Source organism: Mercenaria mercenaria, chromosome 10 (genome assembly GCF_021730395.1).
Source record: "Mercenaria mercenaria strain notata chromosome 10, MADL_Memer_1, whole genome shotgun sequence".
In the NCBI taxonomy this organism is placed as follows: domain Eukaryota; kingdom Metazoa; phylum Mollusca; class Bivalvia; order Venerida; family Veneridae; genus Mercenaria; species Mercenaria mercenaria.
In genome coordinates, this window is record NC_069370.1 from 39,635,950 (window position 1) to 39,650,334 (window position 14,385).

Sequence of the window (14,385 nt, forward strand, 5' to 3'; positions counted from 1 at the left end):
ATCCTGTTTGTTTTAATGTAATATGTTATCTCAATGCTTTCAAACTTAAAATATTCATAAACAAAACTTTTCCCACGATCTTTTTGTTAAATAAAAACTATAATCAGCCTAATATGTCTAGTTAGTACACACTGTTACAGAACTCTAATATGAATAATTCATGTGTCATTGACTTGTACTAAATATAAAAACTTAAAATATTTGCCAAAATATCGTGGCCAAAACTTGAAAGTGTTTGATAATTTGTTGTCATCTTAGATTCTACTAAGAAAAAAGTCTGTTTATGTATTAAGGGTTTGAAATCTTACTTACATTTAACAGTCAATTTAATTTCGTAGAAAAATATTGAAGAATACAAAAATGACATCTGGGTGAAAGAACAATAGACTAGCTGATTAAATATTTCAAAATGATCCCAGTAGTGTGCTACTAAATCTGTTCTACTTATAAAAATGTAAACTGACACGAGTTTCTATCAATATTTTCTTGCGTCCTAAAATTCTATTATGCAAAACGCCGAGCACGTGTACATTTGTTTCAGTTTATGGCTATTTTAATGCTTGAAAGAACTTGTGCCAATAACTTTTAACGTTAGCCAAACAAAATATATCACAGATCTTTGACTTTTCATATTTATAACAGAAGATCGTATTCTTGGCAATTTTATACAACAACCTTGCATGTATTTCACCCTTTCAGACCACCAAACAAAAAGAAGTTATTGTTCAGCGATCTTCCATCACATATTGGTGCCAAAAGTTAATATGTCTGGTGTAGGGTATGGCTCTCTTTGTCATAGTTATATACTGATTTATCCTGTCACTTACAGTATTTTCGACCCGATATCAGGGTGCCGTATATCTTTTTTGATATACCGTCAGTTGATCATGTGACCAGTGATATACGGTCAGTTGATCATGTGACCTTATGATCGATATTGTTGTCATAAGAAATTTTGCAACGAAACCATCATCATTGTGTTGGAAATGTCCGAACTAAGAAAATGAGTGGTCAAATAATGAGTTTTTATTCAAAAACGAAGAAGTTATTGCGATTTTGCCGGTAATCACGTCATTATATAAGTGACGTCATTACGAATATGACGTCATTAAAGCGGTTGTCACACACTTATTTTTGTAAAATAAATTGCCAAATATCGGAAAATGAAGTAATGACAAGATAAATAGAATAACAGGTTAGTGCCTAAGATGGAGAAAGTTTATCTGGCTCGGCTCCGGACGTTATCAGGTTCGCCTTCGGCTCACCCGATAACCTCCTCCACCTCGCCAGATAAACTTTCTCATCTACGGCACTAACCTACTATTCTCTATATATTGAAAGGCACACGTGCATACTCTCAGATCTTTACACTACTAAGTATATCATATTGGATGACGTATATTCATTCGCATCATCGACTGACAATAATTGGTAAAGTAACAACTTATCGCGAAGCTGATTATCCGTGGGAAATAGAAACAAGCAAATTGAAAGAGAAGATTAGAAAGTGAAATACCAAAAACAGAATATGCTATATAGAATTATTTTACAATAATGTCAGTTTAGCCTTTTATCACATATAGACTCACTAAATCAAGTATCAAAATGGAAAACGCGCTTTTAGAAAGGAACGTTAAAATAGTTTTCATCTTAAACCGTCTGAATTAATCCACACCATCCTGAAACAAAACGAAACAAACAAATGAATGGGAAGGAGAAGGAGACACGGTCACTCTTTTTATAGAGAAAACTATAACTTCATTCCCAAGCGACGGGAAGTGTGGTGATTTTATTTGATATTAGTGTATGAGGTATCATACAATGACAGATTATATCCTGATTAACCCTACAGTAGGACTTTTCTCTCGGGAAAATTGTCTCTCACGCTGTCCTTATATCAGACATAGATCTCATCACAAGGTGCTTAAATATCTGTAAACATTTGCATAAAATTATCATCCAGATAGAGATAAGAACGTTAATGGAATGAAAAGCATGTGACATTTTAAAAACGACTACTTTTATTGCTCTCGACCTCAGCAATGGCTTCTCATAGTGATATTGCTAAAATAATGACTACTAGGAACTTGAACAAAAGTAATTTAGACAATGTATGTAGACAGATAGTGTTGATGGCGCCATTTACCGAAATGATACCTTCCGATAACGATACACGACAACCATGAAAATGGAAAAAATGAATAACACAAACTTCCGACTGATCCTTTTGAATTCATTAATACCAGACGGACGAAAATCATCATATACAGTTGATGATTTTTATGAGTACGTGAAGAGTTATACACAAAAACACAAAACATAAACAATAAGAACAACTTCCTGCGTCAGAGCTTGAATGGCATTATTTTTTTGAACGTCGAATATCACTTTTAGAAACGTGAAGTTGTGGTTGTTTGTAATGGAAGAAAAATAAACAAGTAGCACAGCTGATAAAGACAATAGGGACTCATTCAATAAACACCGCCTATTGTGACAGCTGATGTGACATTGACAAACCGATTAGGTATTCATCTTACTTTTAACTGTTGCTACATACAGAAATTTAAATTTTCTCCACCAGTTATCAATTTTAACAAAATAGTATTGAGTAAAATTAAAGTCAACAGGACGTTTTGTCTATCGACTTCTTGCTGTTTTTATAACATGTACGTCTAATGTTTATACGACACGGCGATTTCTGCGCAATCCTCATTTTCCCTTTTTTCCAAGTAGTTCTCGAAATCGGAGTTTAAATCTCAGTGATAACTGTGGGATACTAACTGCTGGCTAAACAATGACGTAAAAGCCTTCACGTCACAACTCCGTGTACGAATAGTTTGAAATTTAGAAAATCCATAGGTGATGTTTTCCAAACCCTCAGAACAGCGTGAATAAAAAACTTCGATAGCGTTTCGTTTTTCCATTCCACGCTGCTCTTTACATTTAGGAAAACACTGCCTTACACAGGCAGTCATATAAGATCCTTATATTCTTGCATGACATAAGCTGATCGAAAGCATGCTGCACCATCGAGGTCAAGTAATACTCCACTTAAGGACATGTCTTAAGTGACTCTAGACTGAGTCTATTAGGGTTTGACATAATTTTTATTTTGAAACTATATTATTCTTTCAGCGCTGATAAAAATCAAAGTATTTAGAAAAGTCATGTACTTTGGATGCAGAAGAAAATGACATCCATTGCAAGTACACTGTACTAACATTTTTACGTGATTTGAAACTTATCAAAATAGTCGAGGGTTCTGTTTCATGGCATTCTTTTTACGACGAGTATGATCACTTTTTAAAATGCTATAAGTATTGTCAAGGCAACAAAAGAAGAAAAATATACAATTTACAAAGCTAATAGAGACCCCGGGGACTAATGCAATAAACTTGTCTATTGTGACTGATCGGATGCGGCACTGACAGACTGATTTCGTATCCATCTTACTTTAGAACTATTGCTTTTCAAAATATTTCTATTTTTGAATTGTAATAATGCTTAGTTATAAACCAATATGAGCCGCGCCATGAGAAAATCAACATAGTGGGTTTGCGACCAGCATGGATCCAGACCAGCCTGCGCATCCGCGCAGTCTGGTCAGGCTCCATGCTGTTCGCTTTCAAAGCCTATTACAATTAGACAAACTGTTAGTGAACAGCATGGATCCTGACCAGACTGCGCGGATGCGCAGGCTGGTCTGGATCCATGCTGGTCACAAAGCCACTATGTTGGTTTTCTCATGGCACGGCTCAATTATGAATTTTCAATATTCTTGAGCACAAAGTCAAGCTAGAATTAGTAAAGTCTGGATGTGTAATGCTTACTTCGCGCCCTGTGTGGCTGCGTTTGCTATATGTAAAGCGCCCTTGAACATGTTTATCATGAAAAGAGCGCTATATAAATCTAGTATAATAATAATAATAATAATAATAATAACAGTAGTAATAATTTCTGCTAGGAACTTCAATGTTTTCTGCTCTGCCGCTACCGAATCTGCAAAATTGTACTATTCCAAACTTCAATTTTGTTCTGAAAGACCATTGGACAATGTCTACTCGTGAATACAGAGTAAAGTACAAAATTCTTACACATATTTATATGGTACAACACAGTAATTCTTCAGTCTATACTAGAGACATGATAGAGAAGTTTTCCGGATATTTAGCAATCTAACGCTTTGTTTATTGCATAGTTGAAAACCGTTCGAGTGTTTTGGGGGTGTAAAACTGTGAAGCACTTTTGAATGTATATAACATATAAAAATCTAAACAAATGCTACAATAACAAATAAATAATGTAATACTTAACAAGGAATAAAGGGGTTTTCCCAGCAGTACAAAGTCCCCTACGGGGAAGGAACCCGGGTTTTTTCTGTACACAGCAGATTCTGTAAATATTTTTTGTATAACACAATTTTTTTAAAAACACAACTTTTGCTTTTAAAAAATTGCTATAAAAAAAATCTCCAGTTGTTGATTGTTATCCTTTTAAAAAATTAAAATAAAAAATTTTTTAAATTTTTCAAGTTTGATAACTTTTCTTTAAAAAAAGGGGTGGGAAAAAAATGAAACCAATATGTAAGATAGCACATGTCAAAGGGAAAAGTAATTTAAAGGGGGAAAAAACACCAAAATTTTTTTTTAAATAGGGCCATATGATAAGACCTTATTCAAAATATTTAATACGGGGCAGGAAAAAGATCAAGTTGAATTTGACCTTAAAAATGACCTTGCCTTGAGCTAGGGGCTGAGTATTTCGCAAAACAAAAAAGTTCCCCTTATGGGGAACATTGTGTCAAGTAAAATCAAAATCCTTTAAAGGACGACAGAGTTATAGAACAAACTGGAAAAAGACATTTTGACCTTCGACTGTGCCCTTTAAACCCTTTTGAGTTAGGATTATGAGATTTGCGCAAGACGTATTGTCTCATAAGGGGGAACATTTGTGTCAAGAAAAAATTAAAATCTCTTAAAGGATGACAGAGTTATGATCGGACAGAAAAAAAACCCTCTAAGGTGACCCTGACCTTTGAGATACGAGTGTTGGGTTCCGCGTGACACATCTTTGGTTATTGGGAACAGTTTGTGCCAATTCTTAAAAATCCCTTTATGAATTGTCGAAAAACCGGACGGGAAAAAAAAAATGCCCTCTTAAACATACAAGTGTGGACCTTGACCTCTGAGCTAGGAGTCTGGGTTATGTCATCTTACCCAAAGGGGAATATTTGTGATAATGATATTTAAATATCCTGTTTCGCATGATAAAGTTATGAACCGGAGATTGACCTTTGATCTTCAAGTGTGACATTTACCTTTAAAGCTAGTGGTCCGGGGTTCACGTATGGCACGTCTTCTGATATGGGAAACATTATGCCAAATAATATTGTAATCCCTTGATGGATGATAGAGTTCTGGACCAGAACGAAACACGATCCTATTTAAGCCATTTAACACTTGACCCGCGAAAGTGTGACATTGACCTTTAAGCTAAGGTCCCGAAAGTAGTGTATGACATATCATCTTATTATGGAGTACATTTGTGCCAAGTAATATTTTAAAAACACTTTATGGATTATTGAGTTACAGACCGGACAAGAAAAAAGCCCTGTTTACCTTTGACCCCATTTGTGACCTTGACCTTGGAGATAGAGGCTGTTGTTGCGCATGATACGGTTTTCTTATCATGGGAAAATATTTTTGTCCCAAATATATCAAAATCACATAATGAATAACAGAGTTCTGGACCGGACACGAAACAGACCCCACATATGCCTTTGAATGCAAAGTGTGACCTTGACCTTTAAGCTAGGGGTCTGAAAGTGGTGCATGACACATCATCTTATTATGGGATGCATTTGTTCTTAGTAATATCAAAATCCCTTCATGGATCATTGGATAACAGACCGGACAGGAAAAAAGCCCTGTTGACCTTTGACATCCAAGTGTGACCTTGTCCTTATACAAGACACGCACTTCCCGTTTAATGCATCCATGAGTTATGAAGTGACGCAAGTAACAGCATCCGTTTGGTTGGCGACCTCAAAAGTGACATTTGACAAAACCAAAAGAAAAAAGTTAACATTAGGTACAAACTATATTTTTTTGTAGTTTAAGGTACGCGTAAGCGTCGAAAGTTTTGTCAAATTGTTTTGAATTTACAGGGTACTTTCATTTGACAATAATTCTACATTGGATATAAGAAGTGGTTGTTTGAGTTTTAGCCGATTAGAAATGAGAAGAATTTAGTTATCCATTTTTGAATCATATGTCGTCCAAAGATCAAATCCAGACGTGTGAGTAGTATTTGTAGTAATAAGAACTGGGGCGTGAGGACCCTTCATTACGATACATCATATTATTCAGGTAAATTAAACAAAACTCATGCGTTGATGCGTAAAGGCAGCTTTTCCAGTATTATGTTATGATCCACCATGTAAAAATTCTCACGTTGTCCAACAGTTTTGTTCGAGCATTTGATTTTCGTTCCCGGTCCGTATTTTCTACAACCGCATGCTTTTTAGTAGAATGTTCATCTCATCCAGACCATTTGCAGAAAGTTATGTCAGAAATATATTTCACCATTTGCAAGACATTGTTGTCTTGTTTTTAAAATGTTTGCTATTGGACTGAACTTCCGAATGCAGCAGTACCGAGATTGACCAAGTTCTGTACAAACTCTATCCGCGAGGACCAAGTACTTATCTGTTAGAATACAGGGCGGGTAGATATTTTAATTTTTTACACTTGCATGTTTTCTTTCTTCTTTTATTACGTCTAGCCACAGCAGTGTTGAATTAAAAACACTTAAACAATTCTAGTATGAATAATCAGAGTGTGAAATTTGAAAGCGGCACTTAATCAATATAATGTTTCAAGAAAGACAGAAATTCAAATATTGATATGACTTCTCAAAATGCTGTTGCATTTACTTTAGGCACACACTGTGAAACAGTTTTAGTCTCCGTTTTTCATATACAAATATGTATATATGAAAGCCAAAATGATCCAAATATTCTGTATGGATCTATTGTCAGTAGAATATCTAGATAATTGAAAAGGCAAATAAACATATATATGTGTCTTACATGTATAGAAATACACTGATACTGGAGATACAATGGATATCGGAGTTCAATATTTTATATTAGTTGGACTCTTTGATATGAAAAATATATATCTTATTGAGCAATATATTCTCCTTTAACAGTGAGGTTTCTGTGACTGCCAGACCTGGTTAAATCAAACTTTGGTATATATAAATCAATTTATTTCCCATGCAGGCTCTATCTTACCCTTATATGACATCTGAAATGACAATTGTTTTTTATCTTTACAATTTGTTCACATTAATTGGCAAAAAATAAATGATGTAACGGTGCAATTTGATACATATCACAATACTACTTAGTATAATTCTACTACTAGTAGAATTTCTAACTCACTTGAATAATTTCAACGAGCCAATGTACCTATTTATCCATTTTCTTTAAGGTAGTTCTGCACGTTTGATAAACCGGAAGTGATGGCGTAACGTCATTTATCCGGAAAACGTAGAATTACGCAAATTAAACGTATTTAAGAAATAATTTATAGCAAAAAGAGTGCTTTAACACTATTTATGCACGATGGGTGGTTATACGTCGGGCGTAATAATTTCACGACGTATTACAACCCGAGTGTATAAATAGTGTTTAAACGCGGTTGTGCTATAAATTATTTCGATTCTAATATGCCATTTAACAGTAGATAAAATATAGAAGCGCTCTTTCTTGGTCGCAACAAAACCTTTGACGTCACCGCACGTTAACGTGACGTCATTCTAGTGTAAGAGTGTTTTAACAGAGACAAGCATATTAGAAAACATAATAAATCAAAAAAGGCAGTTGACGGAGATTATTATGCCTTTTCTCATCAGTTTTAATTGTGGGATAATTAGTAAAGATTAAGAGTTGAAAGAAGGAATATTTAAAAGTCATAACAACAGAAATCAAAAGTGATCAAAAAGGAAGAAAAAAGAGGATGAATCAAAAGGGAAATGATTTTGTTTGTGGGTAGACTACAAGAATAATCCACTAGATGGCTCCTTTATTTATATGATAATTTCGTACCTTTCAACCGTCTTTTGTTTTAATCACATGTGTGATTTGTTTTATCTTTCATCTTGCAACGTGACCATCCGAGTCCTCGGATGGCCTTCTCCTGATACAGAAAGAAATGAATAGTTTGACCAAAAATAGACTGTTTGGTTTTAGCTTAGTGTAATGCAATTTGGCGTCTTTTACTCATTTTAATTATTAAAACATTTCAGAAATATTCAAGTCAAATATCATCGTTTTTTTGCTGTGTAATGTATATAACTATAATATTCATTTTAATTTCGTAAGAAAATGTTAATAATACAAAACTAATATCTGGATAAAGAACAAAGGACTAACTGATTAAATATTTCAAAATGATTTCAGTAATATTCTATTAAATCTGTTCTACTAATATAAATCTAAAATGACACAAGCTTTTCACGTCTAACAATATTTTCATGTGTCCTAAAATTCTATTATGTTAAACGCCGAGTACATGTACATTTGTACTTTACCCAAGTATATTGTTATTTCAGTACTTGACAAAATTTATGTTAATAGCTTTGAACGCTAGCCAAATGAATTATTTCACTTCTCTTGGACCATTCACATACATTAATAACAGAAAATTGTATTCTTGGCAATTTTAAGCAAAAACTTTATATGCTTTTCCCCCTTTTAGACAATCAGACAAAAGAAATTATTTTCAGCTATCAGCAATCACATATTGGTGCCACTAGTTAATATGTCTGGTGTAGGTATAGCTCTCTTTGTCATAGTTATATACTGATATATGAAAGGCACACTTGCATGATTGATACTCTCAATATTTAAAACTATATCATATTCGACGACGTATATTCATTCGCATTTTCGACTGACAATAATTGGCAAAGTAAAGCCATGGGGAATAGGAACAAGCAAATTGAAAGAGAAGATTAGAAAGGGAAATACCTGTGGATAAAAAACTTCGACAGCGTTCGGTTTTTCCATTCCACGCTACCCTTTAGGTACAGGAAAATCCTGCCTTAACATAGGCTGTCATATAAGATCGAACGTATGCTGTACCATCGAGGTCACGTAATCCCATTTCTTCGCTTAAGGAAATGTTTTTAATTGACCCTAGATACATGTATAATTTGTATTTTGAAACTATATTATCCTTTCAGCGCTGATAAAAACCCAAAGTATTTAGAAAGTCATGTACTTCGCATGCACGCAAAAAATTTAACATCCATTACAAGACATCTGGATACACTGTATTAAAATTTGTACATGATTTAAATTTATCAAAAATAATCAAGGATTCTGTTTGATAGCATTATTTTATAACGGGTATGATTAACCTTTTAAAAATGGTACATGTATAAGGATTGTAAAGGGCAACAAAAGAAGAAGATAAACAAAGCTAATAGAGGCCCTAGGGACTAATGCAATAAACTCGTCTATTTTTACTGATCGGATGCGGCACTGACAGACCGATTCTATATCCATCTTACATTAAAACATGCTATTCAAAGAATTTCAAAATTTTCAATCGTAGTAAACTTTAGTTATAAACAGCAATTGCCTAAGGGAATTGGCACAATCAAAGGTCAGTTGAGAATTAGTAAAGCTTAGCTAGATAGATAGATTTATTCAGGCATAAATCATATATACAATCTAAAAATTACAAATATCGCATAAGTAAGACAAGTTTTGAAGAATTTAAAACAAAACTAAGCGGACAATTCTAAAACAACATGTGACTTACTTTCACATAATATTGCTTAAACATAGATAAAGAATACAAATAATAGTTTGATAAAATTTATAAAAAAGACAATGATTTAATACTAATAAAATCATAAAAAAGTTATTTAAGTTTAGTCTCGGCTTCCTAAATTATTCTCCGCTGATCTTATACCAAGGATAACCCATGAAAGTAGCTTTGAAGAGCACTTATTTCCAATGGGGTCCCGGGAAGCTTGAATGTGAAATTCTTATTTCTGTTAGGCTTCAATGTATTCTTCACTGCCAGTACAGTATCTGCAAATTTGTACTTTTCCAAAATTAAATTTTTTTAAAACTGAAAGCCCTTTTGGACAAGCTACTCGTTAATACAGAGTACAGTACGAAATTGTACTGTGTCTCGCATGTAAAGAATTCGATTTACATAGAGGACGTTGCAGATCAATTTGAAACCTTCGTTTTTGCGTGCCATGATTCGCTATGTTCATTAATTAAAAAACTATATATATATGATTTTAAAATTAGTATCCCTAAATAGAAATTAGAGTAATTAGAGAGTAATATTATTCGGAGTATTTCGATTTACGTACATGACCGTGGAGTCAAGGTTATTAACTTCATAAAGTTTTTCGTCACGTTATCACTGACATGAATGGATTGTCAAAAATATATTTGGTAACAGGTAGAAAGAAGCAAAGTATTTTGTTACAAATGTATAGCTCAATTGCTTTCTTAATTTGAATTTATGAATTCTAAGTCTTATGATTTATGCAAATTTACAGTAGATGCTTATAAGAAAGCACCATTAATTCTTGCTGAAGTGTTTTGAAGTACCTGGCAATTTAGTTTTTGCTTAAGAAAATCAAGTTCATATCGACAACCGGTGTTAACATCTGAACTTTTGTATAAAAAAAAGTGGAAATTATTATTTCATATGAAGTAATAGTTCTAAAGTAAGCTGGATATCTAATCGGTTTGTCAGAATGTGGCGCAATAGCATGGGGTGCAAGAACATTCGGGTCAAATTGAAATACTGCCTGTTCTCCCTCTTGTCTCTATATTATATATGGTTTATTTGTGACTTTTCTTTTATATACAAATAGGCTACTTGAATTTCAAAAAAAAAAAAAAAAGAAAAAAAAAAAAAACATTTAAAAAACCCTCCTATCATAGCATTGAGGGATCCCTGTGGTTTAATGTACCCATAGTAAGTAACATCAGCCTCAAAAGTATTTTTGAGAAAAAACCGAAATAAAACAAAAAGGGAAAACATTAGGTATAAACTATTTTTTTGAAGTTTAAAATTCGCATAAGCGTCCACATTTTAGTCCTATTGTTTTGAATTTAGAGGGTAGTTTCGTCCGACAATAACTGTACGTTGGTTCTGTGAGATTGTAGCCATTAGAAATGAAAATCTAGACGTATATGGCGCTATAAGACGTGGAGCGTAGGTCTTTCCATTACGATACATAATATTCTATAAAAACCCATGCGTTAATGCGTAAAGGCAGCTTCTCCAGTGTTTAATTATCATCCATCACCTAAAACCATAGTTTGTCCGTAAGTTTCTCGAGTATCCGATTTCGTGTTTAGTCCTTATTTTAAAACCGCTTGCTTTTGAGCAGATTTTTCTTCTCATTAAGACCACGTGCAGAGAGAGTGTCACAAAAAGCCAACTATTTGCAAGCCCTTTTGCTGTCTGCTATTGGGCTATTTTACTACTGAATGCAGCAGTGCCGAGATTTCCCAAAGTGCTATACAAATGCGCCGCGGGATCCATATTGTCCTGTAGTATTCCTAAATGATACAGGCGGCAGATTTTTAGTGTTCACAAATGCATATTTTTCTTTCTTCTTAATAAGATCTAACCACAGCAGTGTTGAATAAAAATACTTTAAAAAATTCCAGCACGAATAATCAGAAGGGTGAAAATTGAAAGCGGCAGTTTATCAAAAATAAATTTTAATGTTTCAAGAAAGATAAAAATTTCCAAATTGGCCCCGACTGCTGAAAATGCAGTGGTAAAATTTAGGCACACACTGAGACAGTTTTAGTCTCCGTTCGTCATGAAAAAATATGTATACGTGAAAGCCGAAATGATCCAAAAATTTTATATGGTTCTATTGTTAATAGAATATATTTAGATAATTGAAAATGCAAAAAAATATAGGTACTTTGCAAGTATTGGACAGAACATATATTAACCATAAAGTATACTGATACTGGATATCTCTGGATATTGGAGTTCACTATTTAATATTTGTTGGACCCCTTTAAAAGTGAAATGTATATATCTGATGGAGCAATACATTTTCATTTACCATTGAGATTTTTTGGGGTTGGCAGTATTGCCAACATATTAATGTTAAAGTATTTTCATTTTATAATTATACTGAATTCAATGAAATTTTGTTTTGTGCTTTTTTAAATCTAATAAATATATATATCGAAAAATAGAGAATTAAATGAATTACGGGCGAAGGTTTTGTAATCTGACCAATCCTCGAAAAAATAGATCAACCGTAATAATAATCCTGTTTGTTTTAATGTAATATGTTATCTCAATGCTTTCAACTTAAAATATTCATAAAAAACTTTTCCCACGATCTTTTTGTTAAATAAAAACTATAATCAGCCAAAATATGTCTATTTAGTACACACTGTTACAGAACTCTAATATGAATAATTCATGTGTCATTGACTTGTACTAAATAAAAAAAAACTTAAAATATTTGCCAAAATATCGTGGCCAAAACTTGAAAGTGTTTGATAATTTGTTGTCATCTTAGATTCTACTAAGAAAAAAGTCTGTTTATGTATTAAGGGTTTGAAATCTTACTTACTTTTAACAGTCAATTTAATTTCGTAGAAAAATATTGAAGAATACAAAAATGACATCTGGGTGAAGAACAATAGACTAGCTGATAAAAAATTTCAAAATGACCCAGTATGTGCTACTAAATCTGTTCTACTTAAAAAATGTAAACTGACACGAGTTTCTAAATATTTTCTTGGCGCCTAAAATTCTATTATGAAAACGCCGAGCACGTGTACATTTGTTTCAGTTATGGCATTTTAATGCTGAAAGAACTTGTGCCAATAACTTTTAACGTTAGCCAAACAAAATATATCACAGATCTTTGACTTTTCATATTTAAAACAGAAGATCGTTTTCTTGGCAATTTCATACAACAACCTTGCATGTATTTCACCCTTTCAGACCACCAAACAAAAAGAATTATTTTTTCAGCGATCTTCGATCACATTTTGGGTTTGCCAAAAATTAATATGTCTGGTGTGGGGTATAGCTCTTTTTGTCATATTTTATATACGATTTATCCTGTCACTTACAGTTTTTTCGACCCGATATCAGGGTGCCGTATATCTTTTTAAATAAAACCGTCAGTTGATCATGTGACCAGTGATATACGGTCAGTTGATCATGTGACCTATGATCGATATTGTGTTGTCATAAGAAATTTTGCAACGAAACCATCATCATTGTGTTGGAAAGTCCGAACTAAGAAAATGAGTGGTCAAATAATGAGTTTTATTCAAAACGAAGAAGTTATGCGATTTTGCCGGTAATCACGTCATTATATAAGTGCGTCATTACGAAATGACGTCATTAAAGCGGTTTGTCACACACTTATTTTTGAAAAAAAATTGCCAATATCGGAAAATGAAGTAATGACAAGATAAATAGAATAACAGGTTAGTGCTAAGATGGAGAAAGTTTATCTGGCTCGGCCCCGGACGTTATCGGGTTCGCCTTGGCTCACCCGATAACCTCCTCCACCTCCCCAGATAAACTTCTCATCTAGGGCACTAACCTACTATTCTCTATATATTAAAAGGCACACGTGCAACTCTCAGATCTTACACTACTAAGTAAATCATATTGGGATGACGTATATTCATTCGATCATCGACTGACAATAATTGGTAAAGTAACAACTTATCGCGAAGCTGATTATCCGTGGGAAATAGAAACAAGCAATTGAAAGAGAAGATTAGAAAGTGGAATCCCAAAAACAAAATATGCTATATAGAATTATTTTACAATAATGTCAGTTTAGCCTTTTATCACATATAGACTCACTAAATCAAGTATAAAAATGGAAAACGCGCTTTTAGAAAAGGAACGTTAAAATAGTTTTTCATCTTAAACCGTCTGAATAATCCACACCATCCTGAAACAAAACGAAACAAACAATGAATGGGAAGGAGAAGGAGACCGGTCACTCTTTTTATAGAGAAAACTATAACTTCATTCCCAAGCGAAGGGGAAGTGTGGTGATTTTATTTGATATTAGTGTATGAGGTACAAAACAATGACAGATTATATCCTGATTAACCCTACAGTGGGAAACTTTTCTCTGGGAAAATTGTCTCTCACGCTGTCCTTATATCAGACATAGATCTCATCAAAAAGGTGCTTAAATATCTGTAAACTTTTGCATAAAATTATCTTTCCAGATAGAATAAGAACGTTAATGGAATGAAAAGCATGTGACATTTTAAAAACGACTACTTTTATTGCTCTCGACCTCAGAAAATGGCTTCTCATA